Here is a 23,790-nt window from a genome sequence, read left to right on the forward strand (position 1 = left end):
AGAGCACTGCACCCCTCCCTCAGTGCACTGCACCCTCCTGCAGATCACTCAGCACCTTCTGGCAAAGAGCATGTTCAGTCTTTCCCCCTGGGCTCCCTGATCTACGCTTATGGCTAGAAGTCTGCAATCTACAGGGGGGCCATGAGATGGGACAGGGGGAGGGGCCGAGTGATGGGACATGGAGGGCCCGGGAGACAGGACAGCCGGTACTAAGGTAGGGAGGCCACATGCCTTGCATGCTCAGGGTGTAGGTCCATCCCGATATGGTAACCGTGCACCACCAGAAGTGATTCCTGGGCACAGAGACAGCAGTGACCCTGAGCATTGCTGGGCAAATGTGGCAAAAAACAAACAAGAATTAATAACAGCGGGCAGGGAGCTTCCCTGGCATGCAGAGGACCTGGGTGACATCTGAGTGAAGCACCCTGAATACAGCACAGTCAGGAGTAAACCCTAAGAACTGCTTGGTGTAACCCAAAGGTAAAAATAACAAAATTAAATATATTCACTGATCTTCCTCCTTCTCCATAAACAGAGACAATAGTGTCCATATTTTTCTCTATCACAGTTTTATTATTGTAGCACCTGCTTTATTTGTATATTTCCTAGACCTCTAAATACACGAAAAAATTCAGAAAAATGAAACTAAGTTATAGAATTTTTAACTTTATTCTTTCCATCTCTTGCTTCTTTTAGCATCTGTATCATCGCTCATACACAACCACTGAAATTTAGATGCCAAATTAGTGCATTTTTAAATCGCACAAATTCTTGAACATTTACAAATACCTTAACCAGAATATACAAAACATCTATCTTAAATTCAAAAGTCTTATTCATAAAGTTAGATGATAAAGAAAATAGTTTAGAATTCGCTGTAAATTCATCACCTTAATGACAGAAACACACTGGAACTCAAAGCAGCATTTTTTGTTGTTTCTAATTTACATTTTCTTTTTTAGATCAAATATTCTGGATTCCGAGATCCAATTTTAAATGTCATCTGAACAAGACTATGGAAACGGCTAGTACTGCTGCAATAACTACAAAACTGAGGCTCTAAGAATAATGAAACTCACAATATTAAAACCTCAGACTGAAAGAACCTATTTCTACTATCATCTATTTAGAAATGCAAGACTGATGGATTTATACTGTGAAAAGAATACTATGCATCTCTTCACTTAATCACTTAACTTCCTGTTAGTCGTCAATTTGCTCGAGCGGGCGCCAGTAACGTCTCCATTTGTCCCTGTCGCGTGCTAGTGTAGCCCAATGGCATCTCTTCGCTCCGGGAACATGGAGGGCCTCAAACCGATCGTTCATGATCTTGACAAAGAAGTCTGACCATCTGGTAGGTGGGCGGCCACGCGGTCTCTTGACATCCCGTGGAATCCAATCAGTAACAGATCTAGTCCAACGGTCGTCTTTAAATCTCATTACGTGACCAGCCCATCTGATTTTCGACACCTTGGCATATGAGACAGCGTCCCTGATCCTTGATCGTCGACGGATGTCAGAACTCCGGATTCGTTCTCTCATTTGAGTGAAACGTGTTATTCCAAGCATAGCTCTTTCTATTCTTCTTTGGGAGACCTGAATGGCGTTCTCATCTTGTTTGCGTAGGGCCCAGGTCTCTGAGGCATATGTTAATGCAGGAAGAACAGTGGAATCAAAGAGATGTGCCCGGAGCCGGAGGTTCTTCGTCCTCTTAGCTATTTCTTCGACGTTCTTGAAGGCATTCCAAGCCGCTCTCTTCCTCCTGTGCAGCTCGGGTGCCAGGTCATTTCTCATGTTGACCTCTCGACCTAGATACACATAGCTGTTGCATTCGGAGATGGTCGTTCCATTGAGAGCGAATGGGGCGTCAGGAACAAGGCTGTTTCTCATAAACATTGTCTTCGTAAGATTCAGCTGTAGTCCTATCTTTCCACACTCACGGTCAAAGTCGGCCAGCATTTGTGCCGCTTGGCTGATGTTTGTTGTTATTAAAACAATGTCATCAGCAAAGCGGAGGTGGTGTAGTTGCCGACCATCTATCTTCACTCCCATTCCTTCCCATTCCAGTCGTCACATGATGTTCTCGAGGGTGGCACTGAAGAGTTTCGGTGAAATGGTATCACCCTGCCAAACCCCTCTCTTGACATCAACGATCACTTCTTTGTAGAATGGTGAGATCCTGGTAGTGAATCGCAATACAGCTCACGGAGGATCCTGATGTATTGGGCTTGAATGCCCTGATTGGCTAGGGCTTCAATGACCGCTTCCGTCTCAACAGAATCAAAGGCCTTCTTTAAATCAATGAACGTTAAGCAGAGCGGCATCTTGAACTCCCGAGAAACCTCAATGAGCTTGGTTACCGTGTGGATATGGTCGATGGTGCTGAATACTTTGCGGAACCCTGCTTGCTCGCATGGTTGTCCTTCATCTAGTGTTCTGCCAATCCTATTCAGGATGACTTGAGTGAACAGCTTGTAGATGACAGACAATAGGCAGATCGGGCGATAGTTGCCAATGTCATGGATGTCTCCCTTCTTGAACAGTAGTACGGTCCTGCTGGTTTTCCATTGGGACGGAACCTTGCATTCAGACAGGTAGCGAGTGAAGAGCCGAGCCAGTGTATTGATGAGTACTGACGGCAGGTTCTTCAGGTGTTCAGGTCTGACCTTGTCTGGGCCGGGTGCTGTTTGCTTCTTTACCAACGAAATGGCGTGTCGGATTTCGGAAGGGAGAATGTTAGGAACAACATACCCATCCTGTGGAATTTGGTATGTCGGCAAGTGGACATGGCTATCGAAGAGATTTGAGTAGAAGTCATGGATAATCTTCTCCATTGCCGTTCTGGAGGATGTGATGGATCCATCAGGACGTCGGAGGGCAGTCATCTTGGTCTTATAGTTGGCGAAGGACAGACGGGCGTTAAGAATACTTTTCCCGGCTTCTGCCGCATCTATCAGTACTTCTGCTCTTCTCTCTTTGAGGTCTTCCTTGATCGCATCTCTGCACTGCTTTGCAAGCTCGGACGTTAGTTTGAGGTTGCCTGAGGCATGCGCAAAACCACGCTGGCGAATTAGCTCAAGAGTTTTCGAAGATAGGCGACTTTTTGTGGCTATCTCTCTCTCGGCGTTCCTCGCACATTCATGGAGGTGCTGAACCAGTCGATCGTATTCCTCGTCAATGTTGTCAACAATGGCATCTTCCCATGTTGCCGCAATAGTACCAAAGAGAAGTTCTACATGGAGCTAGAGAAGTTCTATAAAGAAGACCACACCTTCTACAAGATCATTGTGGGTGATGCATCTCTAAATCAGAGAAACCTGCTTGCCTAGAATCAGTCAGAGGAGGAGAAGATGACCACATATGCCACCTGGCTCAGAGATTCAAAGACATGCAGCAAACCCGAACAGGAACCATCTGCAATCTAGGCACTGATTTTCAAGGCAGTTGGAGTATTTTGTTCCTAGCTGCCATGGTATTTCTTTACTATATTCACTGGTTGGTAATACTTTTAAATAAATAAGTAGGGAAAGGAAAAGCAGGGGGAGGGTGGAAGATGGAGGGTGGAAAGACAAGCAAGTGACATATGACTCATGACCAGTAGTGTGAAGGCAACAGTCAACAAATCACTCGTTTGGGGAACTATATACAATTACCACAAACTTATTAACACTATAGTTTAGAGTAGTAAGTAATGGGAAGCTATAAAATACAAAATACTTATTACGAATCCTATGTAAATACTTGGTTTTCCTATGATATTGTTTGAAACAAGTTTACTCATGTTCAGTATATGGTCTCAGTGAATTACAATTTAGCAATTTAAATGTCAATACATGCCTATCTATATTTGATTCAGTAAAGAATTTCTTTATCAATCAGTAAATGTAGTTTCAGTCGGAATGTTAGTTGGTATTTTACTTGCATTAATATGATCAATGAAGGTGAAGCAATGAAGCTGTCAGAAATTTAGCATCAGTAATCACAAGAGGCATAATTCCTGAAACAGGCAATTGTTTTGAAACTCTGAAATAATGTTTCCTATGTTGTTATTTATTTACTCCCAGTGACATTCAGGAGTCCAGCCGGGGCATTCTCAGTGACAGAACCTCAGACACTTTGTCAATCAAGATAATGATTAAATGCCAGAGTTCAGAATCTCAGGTGCTTGGAATCACAGGAGCCATGCTGGTATTACTAAGTACTAAGGGCCTCCGGGGATGTGCAGGACCCTGACAGGGAGCCTCCAGGGCAACACCGGTCAGTGCTCATGGTGATGTCCAGGGCTACGACCGGCTGCATCTCGCAATTCTAGGGCGTTGAATCTGGGTTGGTTGTGTGCAAGATATTTACCTTCTGCTCTGTACATCTCTCCGCCCCCTAGACTCAGTGCACTTTTATTTTTTATATGAGTTGACATTAAATAGAGCAATTTTTACCTGGTTTGTACCTGTTTCAGATTCTATGCTTTAGGTATAGTTACCAGAATCAGGTTATGTCTTTGAAGAATAAAAAAGAGAAAAAGAAATGTGTTCTTTTACCACAACCACCATTTTCCAACAACTAGCCAAAATGATCAAGCAAAGGGAAGGCCGAGGGTCAGTCACTATGTGTTTCTCAGACAGCTTAGAAAACAAGGGTTTGTCATTTGGTCACTGTTGTAAGAAATGAGAGATTGTAGACACAAGTGAGTAACATGGCTTAAAAAAGGAGAGTCCCATAAATGCCTCCATTGCAGAACCAGAAGAGGTGACAGGGCTACCCGGCTTGCAACAGGCATTGTTATAAACAAGCAAGAGCATTATTATTATACAAAGGAAAGTGTTTTTTGGGTTCTTTCCCAAATGCACTTTAAGATGAATTTCTACCTGACCCGGGGTCTTCTGTTATTTTAACATGATATTTATTTTCTGAGATTGGATTTTTTTTACTATGCTATGCATGATTTTAATATATAAATTGCTATTCGACTAGATTACCATTTCTAGATCATTCAGAGTCCTTGGAAATATACTCTAAGAGACCCCCTTTCTGATGCTGAAACACATAGCTAGGTTTAAACTGGCATTGACTTTACCCTTACTCTAATCTAGAATACGTCATATAACCTTTCCAACTTTAATTTTCATACCTTTCTTGTTTTAACTCACGTTTCACGGTTCTGAAATTTAATAATAGAGAATTCATAGAGCACCTACTGGGCCGTGTGCTGTACCTCTTTACTTTCTTTGGTGGTTCCTTTTGAGAGAGAACATGAAGATAGCCTCTGAACTTGAGAAGACATGAGCTCTGCCACCTAGAGTGAGATCCGAGCTTCCGTAGTCCTATTAGGAACTTAATAGAAGTGCTTGGGTTCAGTTAAGAAAGGTACCCAACTGCCATACGCTCCAACAGGGGAGCCCAGGTCACAGATGGGGCAGTTCTGGGCCCTACCACTGCCCACTGCTCCCTTCTTGCTGTTAAATGTCTTGGTGTCAGATAAGCGTGGTCCTTGTTTTAACACATTCTTCCCAGAGCTCTTATATTGAGTGTGCACACATTTGTAAACTGTCTCAAACCTCCTATTGGTTATTCTGGGATATATTGGAAGCGGATAAGCCTAATTCTCAAGAGGTTCCTCAGGGGGCGCTATGGGCCACTATGGTGGCAATGGAGAACCCTTTGAGTGAGCACAAACAAGTACCTTGGATTCACGGCTGCATTCAAGGCCTTGAAAACCTCTACCTTTGCCTTTGTGGAGAATCAATAACGGAGGATAATGAAAGAGATAATACCTCTGTGTGACATTTTGGGATTCAGCAGTCTTTTCTGTTGTCTGTCACCCTGCACCTCATTTCTAAACTGACATTGGTGTCATGAAGCTCTGGGACTCTCAACATCCCAAATTTTCATGTAGTTCAGTCTCTCCCAGCATGAGGGATTATCTGCAGAAGCAAGAACTCACTAGAAACCTGACAATACAGCCCAGGCAGCACATCTTAAGGTCCACAGACTGCTCCTCCCATTCCCAGTTCCACTGCAGATACCACTTGCTTTTCACACTCAGTCTCATCCCGTTCTCAGCAGAGCCGCCAGTGCTCTGACTAGATGCTGCTGCTTTGGTTAGAGCAGCAGATCAGATCCTATGATCCTGGAAAGCAAACAAGAGTTACAGGAAATGTCACAGTGTCACAATATGCACAAGGAATTGACTGCCAAGACGGCTCCTGGTGAGAGTGCAATGTCCTTTCTTCACTCACCTCAGCCCTGCTGCCCTCTGAACCATAGAGCGTCTCCAAGGATCCCAGCTCTGCCCTATTAGCATTACTAATAGAACAGGACTCCTTATACCAACACCAATTATTCTTTTCTTTTCTTTTCTTTTCTTTTCTTTTCTTTTCTTTTCTCCTTTTCCTTTTCCCTTCCCTTTTGTTCCTTTTTTAATCTAGCAGCACTGCTATTTATCAAGCCACCTATTAACGGATTGAATTGGACATGAACTCCACCTTACTTTTGTTCATAATTTTATTTATTTTTTCTTCTTATATTTATTTATTGAATCGCTGTGGGAAAAGTTACAAAGCTTTCAGGTTTCAATCTCAGTCATACAATGATCAAACACCATTCCCTTCACCAGAACTCATTTTTCAACACCAAGAATCCCAATATACCCCCCACCCCACACAATGCCTGTGAGGCACATGATTTCTACTTACCTCTTCACTACATTGATTACATTCATTACTTTGACAAAAGATGCAGCATTATTGTTTAGAATTCCCTCCCACCAACAATCAGAATTGCTGAAAAGGCATCGTGAAATCCTTTGTTTTCTATAGCTAGTTACGAGAATCATATAATGTTGTGCGGCCGCTATAGTGGCTGCGCGATTTTGGATTTTGCAAAGAGCCAGATAATTATGAGATTGGTTTCTGTGCATCTGGTGTTATGGCTGTGCCGGAGAGGCGCTCGTGGGGGCAACTCGTGACCCCGAGGGTGTGAAGGATGAACCTGTACCGTCCCCCTTCCCATGAGACTGCAGGTGCCCTATCACCGTTGGCTCATACTTGGCTTTCCAATAATCTCTGAAGCAGTGGCCAACTTACTTCTGGGCGGGGAGGCAGATTCCATTCTGTTCCCTTATTCTTCCCTTCCCTTCCCTTTCCTTTTCCCTTTCCCTTCCCCTTCCCCTTCCCCTTCCCCTTCCTGTTCTCAACAGTCTAGAGAGTGTTTCCTCACTAGGGCTCTGTCATCCAGAGAGGGAAGTCAGGTGCGCCTGAAAAGATCAAGAGACCCAAGGAGAGAAAACAGAAGGAAGATGATGTTTCTTTAAATTACAGACTGAGTCATATTTCCCTGCCCTGTGTTTCCTTACCAGCAAAGACCCTGAACCAAGGAACATACGTGGTGTTGGATGGATAGAAACTTACTGACAGCTATTAGCATAGAGGAAATTCACTTGTGAAAGAAACAGGAAAAATGGGAGGATGGAGGGTGCAAACAGGCCCATTGAGTAGCAAAGGGACCGAGTTCCACATGAAGCTTATCTCCCGCAGGGGCTCAGCTAGGATAAGCACTCCTACAGCGAGAGCTGAGGCTGCAAGACCTTCTGCCAAGGCCAGAATGCCCTTGACGGCAGTGGCTAGGATGGTCTGGGAATCTGACTCACAGGTCCAGTAAGAGCCCAGCAATTTGTTCCCATTGAGACACAGGAACAGGCAGCTTCATTTGTTGTCAATCTTTTATTATGTAAATATTTTAAAATTTAATAATAACTGTTTTTATTTATTTCATAGGACAATCTGAAGGATGGCGCCCACTGGGCTGCCAGGGGAACAGGCCAAAGCACGAAACCTATTTCCACCTCTGGTGGCCCAGTGCCTGTGACCTACAGCAGGGATTGGACGCACTTCAGCCAAAAGCCATTGGTGTTTGAGATTTGTTTCTGAGTCTCTGGAATCATAGCAGTTAAGCAGTTCGATCAGAAACCAGAGAGGCCAATCCTCTAATTATATAGGTGAGCCCGAGGTAGTTTGTGGGTGTGTCTCCCACACACCTAACTTTCAGCCATTAACTTTCTTGGCAAACTTTGCCCTAAGTTTTTGAGGTCTGGCCAATGGCATGCAGCAATTGTGGGGTATCTGAAAATCTGAAGGTGCCATCAGGTGGCTGATGCACTCGACTCACAGGCACAGTTTGACCTGCTGGCGGCACCATACCCCTAGCATGAATATTTCTCAAAAAAAATGAGAAATTGAGCTCCCATTTAACTCAGCAATACCACTTCTGGGAGTATATCCCAGAGATGCAGAAAAAGTATAGTCGAAATGACATCTGCAACAGTAAGTTCTTTGCAGCACAGTTGACAATAGCCAGGATCTAGAAAAAACCCAAGTGCCCGAGAACAGATGACTAGTTAAAGAAACTGGGGCACACCTTCACAAGTAATACTACACAGCTGTTAGAAAAAATGGAGTCATGATATTTGTATCGAAGTGGATCAACATGGAAAGTCTCATGGTAAGTGAAATGAGTCAGAAAGACTGGGACAGACCTAGAAAGACTGCACTCATTTGTGAAATATAAAATAACACAATGGGAGACTAACAGCCAAGGAGAGTAGAGATAAGGACAAGGAGGATTGTTCCACGTCTTGGAAGCAGTCCCCGCATACTGGGGGAAAAGGCAGTTCACGTAGAGAAGGGACCATCAAGTAAAGGGTGCTTGGAGGGCCCGCTAGGGATGGGAGATGTGTGCTGAAAGTAGACCATAGAGCGTGCATGATCGCCACTTAATATCTGCATTGCAAACACAACACCCTCAAGGAGAGAAATAGAGAGTAAAAGGGAATGCGCCTGTCACAGAGGGGAGATGGGGATGGGGTGGGGGTGGTGGCAGGGATACATGGAACACTGGTGGTGGAGAATGAGTACTGGTGGTGGGATGAGTACTCGATCAAAGTATGACTAAAACATAAGCATGAAAGTTTGTAAGTTTAACTGTACCTCACACTAATTCATTAAGAAAATTGTTTAAAAGACAAAATAAAAAGTTCCCAGAGCTGAGAATGCAGGCATCCAGATTCAAGAATCCCAAAGGATGCCAGCTAAAAGAGAACCTAATAAGAAGATTCAAAGACATAAGGAAGACATTTGTAAGTCTACAACTGTTCCTCATGGTGTTTCACTAATATAAATTTAAAAAAAAAACTCAAAATTTACTAATAACATATGACTTGCTGGAGTAATAGCACAGTGGTGGGGCTTTGCCTTGCTGATGTGGCCATCCCGGATTAGAGTCCTGTGTCCCTCTCAGAGAGCCCAGCATGTTACCAAGATTATACTGCCCGCGTGGCAGAGCCTGGCAGGCTCTCTGTGGCATATTCGATATGCAAAACAACCAGAAACAACAAGTCTCACAATGGAGACGTTACTGGTGCCTGCTGGAGCAAATCGATGGACATCGCGAGGACAGTGCTGCAGTGGACATATGACATGATATTGTACGTGTAAAAACCTAAAGATAAAAAACCCAAGAAACTACAAGCCTATACAGTATAATACCAGGTTACACAGTCCATGTCGAAAAAAACAAAACAACAACAATAACTTAAAACAGTTGCTTCCTTGCCAGTCGGATTTCTTCTTTGAGAAAGTTTCTGTTCATTTCATTGCCCCATTTTTGGATGGGGTTGGATGTTTTCTTCTTGTGGAGTTTAACCAGTATTTTGTATATCCTGGATATCAACACCTTGTCAGATGTGTATTCGGCGAATATACTTTCCCATTCTGTAGACTGTCTTTGTATTTTGGTCACTGTTTCTTTGGAGGTGCAGAAGCTTCTTAGTTTAAGATAGTCCCATTTATCTATCTCTGTTTTCACTTGCTCGGCCTGTGGCGTGGCATCTTTGAAGATACCATTAGCTTCAATATCATGGAGGGTTTTGCCAACTTTATCTTCAATGTACCTTATGGTTTCTGGTCTGATGTTGAGGTCTTTAATCCATTTTGATCTTACTTTTGTACATGGTGTTAGGCAGAGTTCTGAGCCTATTTTTTTGCATGTAGCCGTCCAATGATGCCAACATAATTTATTAAAGAGGCTTTCCTTACTCCACTTCACATTACTTGCACCTTTATCAAAGATTAGATGATCATATGATTGAGGGGAGATGTCAGTGTATTCAACCCTGTTCCATTGGTCTGCAGTTCTGCCTTTGTTCCAGTACCATGCTGTTTTAATTATTACTGCTTTGTAGTACAGTTTGAAGTTAGGGAGGTTGATTCCTCCCATTTTCTTTTTCCCAAGAATTGCTTTAGCTATTCGTGGGGGCTTATTGTTCCATATAAATTTCAGGAGAAAATGCTCTACATCATTAATCATCAGAGAGATGCAGATCAAAACCACAATGAGATACCATCTCATACCTCAGAGACTAGCCCACATTCAAAAGAACAAAAGCAACCGATGCTGGCGTGGATGTGGCGAGAAAGGGATACTCCATCACTGTTGGTGGGAATGTCCACTGGTTCAGCCCTTCTGGAAAACAGTATGGACGATTCTCAAAAAATTAGAAATTGAGCTCCCATTTGACCCAGCAATACCACTCCTGAGAATATATCCCAGAGAGGCAAAAATGTATAGTCGAAGGGACATCTGCACTTGTTTGTTCATTGCAGCACTCTTTACAATAGCCAGAAACTGGAAGAAACCTGAATGCCCAAGAACAGATGACTGGTTAAAGAAACTTTGGTACATCTTCACAATGGAGTACTATGTAGCTGTTCGAAAAGATGAAGTCATGAAATTTACATACAAGTGGTACAATATGGAAAGTATCATGCTAAGCGAAATGAGTCAGAAAGAGAGGGATAGACATAGAAAGATTGCATTCATCTGGGGGATATAAAGTAACAAAGTATGAGATTAATACCCAAGAATAGCTGAGATCAGCACCAGGAGGATTACCCCATAACTTAGAGGCCAGCCGGGTATCCTAGAGGAAAGGGCAGTTCAGATAGAGAAGGGAGCACCAAATAAAGGATGTTTGGAGGATCCTCCCAGGAGGGGAGATGCATGTCGAAAGTAGACTATGGACTGAACATATTTGCCACTCAATGCCTCTTTTGCAGACCACAACACCCAAACGGAGAGAGAGAACACAGGGGATTGCCCTGCCACAGAGGCAGGGGGGGGTGGGAGGATGGGGGTGGGAGGGATATTATCCAGGAGGGTGAAAAATGGGCACTGGTGGAGGGATGGGTATCTGATCATTGTATAAGTGAAACCCAAGCACAAAAGAAATTGTGAATCTACAACTGTAAAAAAATAAATAAATAAAAATGAAAAAAAATTAGAATCACCAAGAGGAAAAAAAAAAACAGTTGCTTCCTATGTAAACACTTAATGATATAGATAAAAAAAATTACCCCATTTATGATTGTGTCTTTAAAAACCCAAGTATCTCAGAACCAGATAAACGAAGCAAATCAAAGAAATATCTGATGAAACTTTTATTTCACTTATAAAAGAAATTGAACACAACATGGAGATGGTAACATATTCCATGTTCATACCTTGGAAATATCAACATCTTTAAGGTGACCAACCTACAGACACAATGCATTCGCAAATTAAATGTCTATGGCAATCTCTCTGGACAAATACAAAATACTTTTAAAATTCTTATAAACAAAAATACTACCAGAGGTCATAAAGACAGTGTAGGGTTTAAGGGACTGGCCTGTCAGGCACATGGGTCAGTACCTAGTCAATCCTCTGCACTGCTTATATCTTTTAACTCCTTCAGGAAATCTCAGGGGGGCATCCCTTATCAAAGATCTAGAAATAAGTCATGTGGACAGCCCAGTGTGCAACAGACACCACTCTCCCAAGAAACAAACAGAAAAGGAGAAGGAAAGAGTCATCAGAAAAGCCAAGCATTGCTGAGAAAATGATGGGAGTGATTGCTCTCAAACTTGTCTTTTCCCAAAACTTTAGTGATCAAAAGCACATGATACTAGAACAAGCAGACCACCTGAACAGAGTTAAGACCTCAGAGGTATACCCTCTAATATAAGGGCAGTTAATTCATAATACAGGCTAGGTATATGAAATGGAGTAAGGAGAGCCTGTTCCAACAAATGCTGCTGGGAAAACTGGTTAGACACATGCGAAAAACCAAACAAACAACAACCCCTCCCTCAAAAAAAAAAAAAAACAACCAAAACCCATGCAGACAGATTCAGAGAAAGAATTCGACAAGATAGAGCATGACAAAAACTCTCAACAAAATGAGATTAGAAGGAACAATCCTCAATATAGAAAAACCCATAACAATAATTAATCTTAATGGGGAAAAATTAAAAGCATTCCCTCTAAGATCAGGCACAAGACAAGTTGGCCCATTCTCACCACTCCTGTTCAATATAGTACGGGAAATGGTTGCCATAGTACTTAGGCAAGAAAAAGATAGCAAAAGCATCTATATAGGAAAGCAAGAAGTCAAGTGTTCACTATTTGCAGATGATATGATACTATACTGAGAAAATCCTAATTACTCTACCAAAAAAGCTCCTAAAAATGCATTTCCTAACCACAGCAGGGTCCTAATCCAGTTGTTATTCTTTGAATCAAGACAGAATTTGCCCATGACCATGCTCTTGACTTATAGTGAAGTATTAATGGCACTTCGCTTGGACCATTTTGATGCCGGGGAGCACAGTGTCTGCCCTGGGTCGGTCCAGTCTCTGGTTGGGACTTTCCTTCTGGGGTGCTAGGAACTAAGGACAACTAAGGCTTAATTCAAGGAAATAGGAGCAAATATCTGGAGTCAGTTAACCCTCAAGTTTCAAAAGCATACCAATCACTGTCTTCCTGTGTCTGTACAAAAAGGACATTGCTCTGAAGTCACTATGAAAAGGACATAAAGAAAAGAGAAAGGCAATGTTTTACTTACCAACACAAGTCCTGTCAGTGTCCTTAGAAGGATCTGACCTTACAAGTTAACGGAGTCTGATTAGGGGATACAGGTGATTGACCTATTGGGGAAGCAGAGCACAAAGAAAGAGGTTATAGATAAACAAAGAGGAATGGGAGCACCTTGGGAGAACTGTGATAATTATGACTCAGTAAACCTAAACTCCCTGTGGCCAGGGAGAAAGGACCATCCAATTTTAAGCCGAAAACTGTTTAGAGATATATTCCAACAATCAAGGGAATGGGAGTGTCTCCGGAGCAGTGTGATATGTATAACCCTATAAACCTAAGCTCCCTGCACCCAGAGAGAAAGGAGAAACCAATGTTATCCTATACGCTGTAATGATACCCATGATTTTTTTCAAACAAATAGATTAAACATTCTGCAAATTATATGGAAAATAAACCTCCACAGATAGCTAAAAGCAATCCTTGGGGATTAGAAGATGGGAGACAACACCTTCCTCACCTTCAAATTACTAGGAAGTGGTAGTAATTAAAAGAACATGGTATTGGTATCAAGAGAGACCCACAGACCAATAGAACAGATATGAATATCCTGATACTGACCATCAAATACATGATCTACCTGTATGTGTGTGTGTATATATAAATATAAATACAAAGAGAGAGAGAGAGAGAGAGAGAGATCTGTATTTCAAACCATAATGTCCAAAAAGGAAAGAAAGAAGAGTGAGGAGACAGAGAGAAATACAGGGAAAGACACAGAAACAGAAAGAGACAAATAGAGAAACAGAGAGAAGGTGTGTTTGTGGGGGGGGGGAATTACCTTCATAAAAGAAAACTTTTGGGGGGGCATTGGAGGGAAACTGGAAATATTGGTGTTAGTAAATGTACACTGGTGGTCACAGGTGTGGGAACATTGTAGGGCTGAAAATAAAGCATGAACAACTTTGGAACTATCTCACACCCGCATCTCACAGTGGTTACATAAAAAAATACATTAATAAAATAGTTCAAAATTTCTTGTAAACAAAGCTGATTTCTGAATGGAGAGCAGGAGGAAGCCCTGAGCATAGCTGGCTGACACCAAAAAGCAGGCGCAAAGAAACATAAAAATGGGGATTGTTTACATCTGCAATGAAAAGGACTTCCTGGCTTGTCAAAGGATCACATTAACGCTGAATCATGGTGTCAATGACCTTCAGCATCAACAGAGAATGAGGCATCAACGCCCCTCCCCATGGCCTGAGGTTGGATGGATTCCATTTATTTTATCGGTCCTTGAGTGCAGTGAGTGTCAGAGATGCAATGGACCCAGCATCACTGAGGAGAGATGGTAAAGGCTGAACCATGCCCAACCTGATGTGGAAGATTTCGAGACCCAACACGGAGGGACAGCGCCGGGAGCTCAAGTTCCAGAATCACACAGGAACTTTGCTGGGAGGGTCTGCAGGAAAGAGGACGTGAAACAAGGACGCTGCCTATAGGAAAGTGGCCAGGTCAGAGTTTCAGTGAGGCAAACAGACGGAAAGCGCAGACACAGGGTGTCTGGGTCCCTGAGAGAACAAAGCCAAGGCCAGGGGGCAGGGCTTGGGCTGGGAAGGGCCACACAGGGAGAGCAGAGAAACCGGAGACCATGGTGGGCGGAGAGACCACCTAGACCTGGGTGAGGCAAGAGCGATGGAAGCCATGCATGGGGTCCCCTCCCCCGCCCGGGACCCTCTGTGACTCCTCAGGCTTCTGTGATGTCAGCAGAGTGTATATAAACGGGCCTACTGCTCTCTGGCTCAGTTGCCACAGGCAAGTCATTAGTTCTCTGATCCCTTGAAGATGGAGTCTCAGTCTTATTCTCCCATAATCCTTCAATATCTGCCTGAATGGCTGGTTCTCTGCCTTGAGGGCCCCTACTTTTCAAGTGTTTTAATAATCCTCTTTTGGCTTTTGCTCAAGACATTTGTTGCCCGTTTGCAGTCAAGGAACAGCACCAGGTAGAGTCTGGAGACTTCCTTGGGGAGAGAGGGCAGGTGTGTTTGTAAGAACCAGACGGGGCGTCTGACCAGGAGAGAGCATCAGTCCTCTGTCTCGCAGACATGAGGGACAGGGCGAGATGTTCTGCGGGACCCAGTTTACCTCAGGGCCAGAATCTGTGAGGGAGAACCCCTCCAGCACTGTGAGAGAAATGGCTGTCCCTGTGGGATCCCAGGTCCGGGGAGAGTACATGCTTCCCACTGACCTGCGGTTACTGACCCCACGGGGCAGCGGTCACTCACACAGGGGCCTCCACGGGGGCCACCAGGACAGTGGTGACCTGAGAGAACCTCAGAGGGGGCCCAGGGCCTCTGTGAGGCAGCACAGTGCACAGACTGGTCAGGGTGCTGCTGGCACCAGGGTGCTGACCTGACAGGGACTGAGAATGGGGTCAGCGTCCCTGGGACTGAATCAGGTGAGAGCCCAGCCTGCAGTTCCCTGCAGGAGCCCAGGCCTGGGGAGGCTCCTTGACTTTCTGATGATGTGATGTCTACTGAGTTTCTGATGATGTGATGTCTACTGAGCTAGGAGAAACACTGGCTCAATTAGTCAGCAAAGCACAGCAAAGTATGAGGTGGAACTGAGACAAGTACAAACAGAAACGATTGAAGCAAAGAGTGTGGCAGGTGAAGCAGAAATTTCAATGGAGTAACAACATCTGGGGAAATCATTGGTGAGCTCCAAGACGGGATGCAGGAAAATTCTAGAAACCAACAGAAGGTGGAAGGAAATCCCAAAAGCGATAGACAGCACACCAGAGAAGTACAGGGTGAGTTGAAGAGGATCAATATAAGAATCACCAGAATCCCCAAAGAACAGGAAGACAAAAGCAGCATAGAAATATTGGTCAATGAGAAGAAATCAGAAGATTCCTGAAAATAAAGGAGAATAAAGATAGGATTTATCAGACCATATGGGACAGCGAAAATCAGTGTTACGAAGGAACTTTGTACAGTGTGGAACTATCTAGATGTGGATCATGGCGACGGGCACTGGAGTAGATAAGACCTGACCTTGCAAAGCGGCCCAGAAGCGAAGCATCACAAGAGCAAGTATTTGGCAAACTTGGCAAGAACAGAGTGTCAGCAAGGGCTGTTGAGCCTTGAGCCCCACTCAACCTCCTAGTCACATGCGCCAAAGACACAGAAACTGCCACCTACGCTTAGCAGGTCATCCTAGCCATAATTGGGATTCTACTGGAGCAAAGCAGAGAAGAAAAGATGATAGGCCAATCAAGCTGAACTTCATGTGATTGCATGTTCTTGTAAGCCGAGACCTTCTATAAAATATGTGTGTATTTGGCAAGAAAGTGAACAGCCATCAGCTGCTCCCGGAGGGTGTTTCTCTGAGTGCGCGTCATCCTTGGTCCCACGTCTGCCTGGAACTGGTGCGCAACGTCTCTGGGTACTTTGAAGAAAACTGTTCCCCAACATCTAAAGTCATTCTCCTACTTCCTCAAAGAAACTTATTTGCTCTTGTACAAAAAAGACTCAGGGTTTTCAAATTCACTAGTAGCACTCATAATTTGCAGAACTTCAGCTTTCACTTTTCTAAAAGTGATCTTTCTGAGAGTGTTCTTGAGGTCTATACTTCACGTGAACAGTTTTCCCTCTCATTTCACAAAACAAAGACATGACTCTAGTTCATTTTCTGCTTTTAGTGTCGCTCCTCCAAAAGAGTAAGAACAAAGACACAGCAACTTACATTTCAAAACAGTTTTGGGTAATGCTTTCAATTAAGACAATCGGTCTCATGTTGCAGTAGCACTGTAGCACTGTCCTTCCGTTGTTCACCGATTCGCTCTAGTGGGCCCAATAACGTCCCCATCGTGACTTGTTGTTACTGTGTTTGGCATAGCGAATACGTTGTGGGTAGCTTGCCAAGCTTGTACGTGCGGGCGAGATACTCTGGTAGCTTGCTGGGCCCTCTCAGAGGGGCCGAGGAATCAAACTCGGGTTGGCTGGCTCGGCTGCATGTAAGGCAAACGCCCTATCCGCTGTGCGAGAGATAGCACAGCGGGTAGGACATTTGCACTGCATGCGGCTGACCTGGGTTCAATTCCCAGCATCCTAGATGGTCTCCCGAGCACCGCCAGGAGTAATTCCTGAATGCAGAGCCAGGGGTAGCCCCTGTGCATTGCCAGGTGTAACCCAAAAAGAAAAAAAAATGTTGCAGTAATATTCTATAAAGACATGAATTAATGAAGGGGACATGAGGCTTTAGCACAGTGGGTAGGGCGTTTACCTTGCACGCAGCTGACCCGGGTCTGATTCCTCCATCCCTCTTGGAGAGCCCGGCAAGCTACCGAGAGTATTCTGTCCACACGGCAGAGCCTGGCAAGGTCCTCGTGGTGTATTTGATATGTCAAAAACAGTAACAACAAGTCTCACAATGAAGACATTACTGGTGCCCGCTCGAGGAGATTGATGAAAAATGGGAGGAGAGTGCTACAATGGATAGTGAACCTGTTAAATGATATTTAAAAATATTACTCAAAACAGGAAATATTGATCAAGTACACTTTACTGAGAGTTGTAGTTAGGAATTAATCTACAAAGAAATTTTGATATTAGCTTCTACTTACACATATTTATGGTGGAATGTATGAGGGGTAATCAATAACAGCCTTTAAAGCAAAAATTATGATAATACATTAAGTTCTGATAAAACTATGATGGAAGTAGAAAAGAAATAAAATTTAAAGAGGAAAGGAACAAGGAAAGTTCTATATATTGAAAGTAGAGCGCTACCTGGACTTTTCCCATAGAGAAAAGTCTTTGGGAAAAGTCTTACAAATTGACATTTAGCCCCAGAATGAATTTCAACAACCTTCACACACTTCCCTCTTGTTGTGGTGGGAAGATGCTCACTGGCTGGATGGGTGTTTGAATTTTACCTGTAATGAACTCCTGTGAACTACTTTATGAATATAAAACGTGTAAAAATCATTAAAAAATTGATATTCAGATTATATTCCTTAAAAACGCCGAAAGCTTAAGAGATAGTACCGTGGAGAAGCTGGCTTCGATCCCTGGTATCTTTAATGGGTCCTCAAGTACCACAAGGAGTAATTACTGAATGCAGAGCCAAGAGAAGCCCTGGGCATCACCAGGTGTGGCCCCCCAGAAACAAAAAAAAATTGCGAAATAATTACACTTTGAGAGTCTAGTGTATGTACACAATAGTAAAATAATTGTTTCATTTGTTTCTTTCAAAGAAAGTGTTTTTATTTAAAAAATAAAGATGTTTGGTAAAGGCTGAGCAAAGACCAAAATGATGAGGGGGATTTTGAGGCTCCAACGCAGTGGGAGAGGGCTGGATGCTCAAGGCCCAGATACATGTGGTAACTTTGCTGGGAGAGTCTGGAGGAAAGAGGATGTGAAACAAAGACACTGCCGAGAGGAAAGTGCCAGGGTCAGAGGCTCGGTGAGGCAGACAGACGGAAAGCGCAGACGCAGGGGGTGACTGGGTTCCTGAGAGAACAAGGCCATGCCCAGGAAGCAGGGCTCGGGGCTTGGAAGGGGCGGGAAGGGAGGGCAGGGCAACCTAAGGCCTAGGTGGGTAGAGAGATCACTCAGGCCTGAGTGGGGCAGGGCTGGTGGCAGCCATGCATGGGGTCCCCTCCCCGGCCCGGGACCCTTTGTGACTCCGCAGGGTTCCGTGATGTCAGCAGAGTGTATATAAACGGGCCTGCTGCTCTCTGGCTCAGTTGCCACAGGCAAACGAATACTTGTCTGATCTCTTCTAGATGGGTTCTCACACTTATTCTCCTATTATTCCTGAACATCTACCCGAATGGCTGGTTCTCTGGATTGAGGACCCCTACCTTTCGGGGTTTAATGGAATTCTATTTTGGATTTTGCTGAAAAAATGTGTTGCCCGTTTGCGGTCAAGGAACAGCACCAGGTAGAGTCTGGAGACGTCCTGGGGGACTGAGGGCAGGTGTGTTTGAAAGAAGCAGACGGGGCGTGTGGCCAGGAGAGAGCATCAGTCCTCTCTCTCTCAGACGTGAGGCACAGGGCGAGGTATTCCGGGGGACCCAGTTACCTAAGGGCCAAAGCCTGTGTGGGAGACCCCCTCCCGCACTGTGGGAGAAATAGCTGTCCCTGTGGGATCCCAGCTCCGGGGAGAGTACACGCTTCCCCCCTGACCTGCGGGGGCAGGGGTCACTCACACAGGGGTCTCCACGGGGGCCAACAGGACCGTGGTGACCTGAGAGAGCCTCAGAGGGGGCCCAGGGCCTCTGTGAGGCAGCACAGTGCACAGACTGGTCAGGGTGCTGCTGGCACCAGGGTGCTGGCCAGACAGGGACTGAGAATGTGCTCAGCGTCCCTGGGACTGAATCAGGCCAGAGCCCAGCCTGCAGATCCCTGCAGGAGCCCAGGCCTGGGGAGGCTCCTTGAGTTTCTGAGAGGCCCAGGCCCTCACTCCCCCTTTCTTCTCAGCACTGGAAGGCTGCCTGGAGGAGGAGAGGCTCTGCACACACCGAGGTGAGGGGGTTGGCTTTCCCGCCTGGGCTCTGCCAGGGGACACTCCCTGTCCTGGCCATCCGGGCCAGGCCACAAGTTGAAGATGTCCCTGTGGACAGTGGCCCCGTGAGGGCACTGGAGGAGAGTCGGGAGGGAGACAGGCAGAGCCTGAGGCCTTGGGGGTCCCAGTGAACCACACCAGGGTGGGAAGCAGTGGAGCTGCCCTCCAGGTGGGCTCGGGACACAGGACAGACCAAGGTTCCCAGGAGAGTGGACGACAGGTACCTGAGGGACACTGGGCTCTGGGTTCCCGGAGCTGGTGTGTCCGGCCTTTCCCCAGAAGCAGGTGCCTCAGGGAGCCTCGGGCACGGGCTGGGCAGGTCTTGGGGCTCGGACAGGGCTGGCTGAGAAGCTGTGCATGACCCCTGACGGCCCCTCCTCCCTGGCAGGAGCCCATCTTCACCGCGGGAGAGCCCTGAGCTGACCAGGTGACTATCCCCCGCCTCCCCAGACACCTCAGGACCGAGTGCTCCCATGGGGACAGTGCATTGAGCCAAGAAATGGGCGGGGGGGGCCCTGGGAGAGGGCAGAGGCTACTGTGACCTCATGGACCTGAGGAGGGGGAGGGGCTCAGGCTGTGGGGGTGCCGGGGGTCTCCCACCCATGTCTGCAGGGGCCTCTACTCTCTCCTCCTGGCTCCAACCTTGTGCCCTGTGTCCTCTGCAGACAATGGCTCCAGCCACAGGACCCCCGCCGCCAGCGTTTGCCTCTGTACCCTGTCCCCCGGTTTTCTGCATGCTGGGGACGAGCCACAGGGCATCCTTGCCTCTTCATGTCCCCTGCTGCCCCGGGCGCCGATCAGCTATACTTCAGAAATATATCCACCTCTCTACCCGCCCCTGGGACACAGAGGGCATCTCTGTACGGACTGCTCCACCCTGGCTCCAGGTTCCTTCTGGGAAACAGCCGCTTAGGCCACCCTCTGCCGCCTGAGGTGTCTCTGCTCCCGGATCAGCTCTCCCGAGTCGGCCTAAGAGTCAGCGGTACGAGGCAGAGCCTGGCCCAGAGCACCCAGGGGACCCTGTGTCCTGCCAGGCCCCACAGCGTGTCCTTGTGCCCATGGGCCCCAGACCGCCATGCAGACCGTGGCCTCCACGCCCCGACCCGAGTCAGGGTGCTGCTCCCTGGGGGGCAGGTGTGTGGGGGGTCAGACGCCCAGCAGCTCTCCAGATCGTGGTCCTTTGGGGGTGGCAGCAGCTCCCCGAGGCTCTGCCTGCTCTCCATGGCGAGGAGTTGCCACAACCAGGACACGACTGGGCTGCACTTCGGGGAGTCTGTTGGGAGTCCTGCGGCTTTTTTCTTTCTGGCCATTCCAGGCCTCTAGCCACATCTTCAACAACATCTGCCAGGCCCCTGGCCCTCGTCCAGCCTCCCACAGACCGGAGCCCACCTCGGACACAGTGGGGGGTCTGCACACACTGCTCCACCCTGGCTCCTTTTTGGGCAACAGGTGCGCAGGCCACCCTCCAGTGCCTAAGGTCTCTATGCTGCCGGCTCACTTCGCAGGAGAAGGCCGAAGAGTCGGGGGCATGAGGCAGAGCCCGGCACAGATCACCCTGCGGACCCTGTGTCCTACCAGGCCTCACGGTCTGCCCTTGTGCGCATGGGCCCCAGACCACCGTGCAGACCGTGGCCTCCACGTCCCGACCCGAGTCAGGATGCTGCTCCTCCGGGGGGCAGGCATGTGGGGGGTCAGACGCCCAGCAACTCTCCAGATCGTGGTCCTTTGGGGGTGGCAGCAGCTCCCCGAGGCTCTGCCCTCTCTGCATAGCGAGGAGTCACAAAACCCAGAACACGACAGGGCTGCACTTGTAGTCCATGTGGACACTGGCCGTTCACCGGCAACTCCATCGGCCAGGCCCCCGGCCCTGTATATGCCGGTCCTGTTCTTTCTCTCCGTCTGCCATGCCCAGCCTCCCGCAGGCCAGAGCCCACCTCAGGGACAAGACTGCCCGTCCGTTCCCTCCTTCCATCTGGGAACACCCCCTCTGAGACTCCCGGGGGTGCAGCTTCCAGCCTCCCCTGCTGTGAGCTGGGCCTTCCCCCAGGACCAGCGCCCCGAGGGGGCCGAGAGGCAGGCTAGTGTTCCAACAATCCACGGTGGCCGGGAAGGGCCTCGTGGACACAGGAGGAGAAGTTGGTGGCCATTTCAGGCTGGACACAGGCGGGGACGGAGCCCAAGCGGTCCCTCTACCCTCTCCAGTGCAGCACAGCCGCCCCGGCATGACAACTTCCGGAGCAGGCTGCAGCGGCTCTTTTGCTGCTGAGGATCGCAGGAGAGCACGTGAAACACTACCTCCTGGAGTCTCACTTATCAAAATTAAAGATAAAATAAAATAAAAATAAATGTTCAAGAAAATAGTAACTCATGACTGCGCGGCCCTGGCGAACTTGTGTGTGGGGTGGGCGGGGGATGGGGGACCGTCACCACCGCCCCCCAGCAGTCTCCTGGAGCTGGAGCTCCTGGGAAACAAATCCAGTGCCACCCTCCCCCCGAAAAGGGTGGATCATTGCTGTCCTCACGACAGCGTAGAGCCCCCTGTCCCAGCCCACCCCCGCCGTGTCCTGGAGCCTGTGCGGGGGAGAACCAGGCGTAGATGCTCCCGGAAGCCGCATGTGAAGACGGGGGCAGAGGTGGACACGGGGTGTGCGTCAACGTCTGGGCGTGGAGGGGGTGCACAAAGGCCCCTTTCCAATGGGATACAGTGCGTTGCCCTGGAAATACACCCTGAGAAGTGACCCCTTCCCCAGGACTGTCTTTAGATCCACATTCTAGAGCAGCAGTGTTGGGGAGTCATGGTGAGCCAGGGACACTGCACCCCAGGGGCTCCCAATGCAAGGGGAGAGAGCGAAGGTTGGGATGGGAGCCACAGGAAATGAATCCCGAGGACACCTGGCCTCTGCCTTTGTCTCCCTCATGCACTCCACAGCTCCCCTTCTTCCAGCTTCACCTACGCATGCTGCTGTGAGTGTCCCACACAGTGGCCAGCTGTCCCTGGGGCGTGTCCCCATATGGGTCTTAGAGGGTGAAGATGGTCTACAGGGACGCAGCTAGGCACAGCCTTCCCAGCTTCCCTCAAAATGGAAGTACTTAAGCAGATGGCAATCAGATTAGACTACCAAAATAGTTTTTGAAACATTAAATCAAAATGGTAGGACTTCCTCCACATATTAAACAATTTTAGTGAGAAAATTTTAGTGACACTACCTCCACTACCCAGCCGTCGCCACACTCCAGGACGCTTTCCGGACCTACTGGAAAGTCCGCCTACTGGCGCTGCATGACCTTGGTCAGCACCGTCTCCGCTGGCCCGGGACGGCACCCAGCTCAGTCCACCACGGCACTCTCAGCAGCACCAGGCCTGCCTGGCATGCCCTGTGGAAGTATCCCTTCCATGCTGATGGCCAGCACCTCCTTGGAGATCTCCTGTCTGAGGGGCATCAGCACCTCCCGCAGAGATAACAAGAAGCAGCACAAAAGCCCACCGAGTCCAGGGAGTGAAGACAATAGCCTAGAAGGTTCTATCGGTATCAACTAGCTCTGCAAACACTCACATAAAGACTTTAGGGACACTGTGATGTCTACTGAGCTCAGAGAAACACTGGCTCAGTCAGCAAAGCACAGCAACGTATGAGGTGGAACTGAGACAAGTAGAAACAGAAACGATTGAAGCAAAGAGTGTGGCAGGTGAAGCAGAAATTTCAACAACATCTGGGGAAATCATTGGTGAGCTCCAAGACGGGATGCAGGAAACTTCTAGAAACCAACAGTAGTAATTCCAGAATGCAGAGCCAGGGGTAGCCCCTGTGCATCACCAGGTGTAACAGAAAAAGGAAAAAAAAAAAAAAGAAACGTAGCAGTAATATTCTATAAAGACATGAATTAATGGTCTACAGGGACGTAGCTAGGCGCAGCCTCCCCAGATTCCCCCAAAATTGAAGTACTTAAGCAAATGGCAATCAGATTAGACTACAAAAATAGTTTTTGAAACATTAAATCAAAATTGTATGACTTCCTCCAAATATTAAACAATTTTAGTGAGAAAATTTTAGTGACACTACCTCCACTACCCAGCGTTCAGCACACTCCAGGACGCTTTCTGGACCTGTGCAGCCGCTTCAGGCAACGCAACACATCAAAAGACACTAAATACCCATCTTCCGGAATTGTCGTACCATATTTGTAGGGTTCAAATATGTAACACCTACAAGGGTGATTAGAGGTCGCTCCAAAAGCCTCTATCCCTCTCGGAAAGACTGGCAAGCTACCGAGAGTATTCCTCCCGCACGGAAGAGCCTGGCAAGCTATCCGTTG

This window comes from Sorex fumeus, unplaced genomic scaffold (assembly GCF_029834395.1).
Source record: "Sorex fumeus unplaced genomic scaffold, SorFum_2.1 ptg000032l, whole genome shotgun sequence".
Taxonomy (NCBI): domain Eukaryota; kingdom Metazoa; phylum Chordata; class Mammalia; order Eulipotyphla; family Soricidae; genus Sorex; species Sorex fumeus.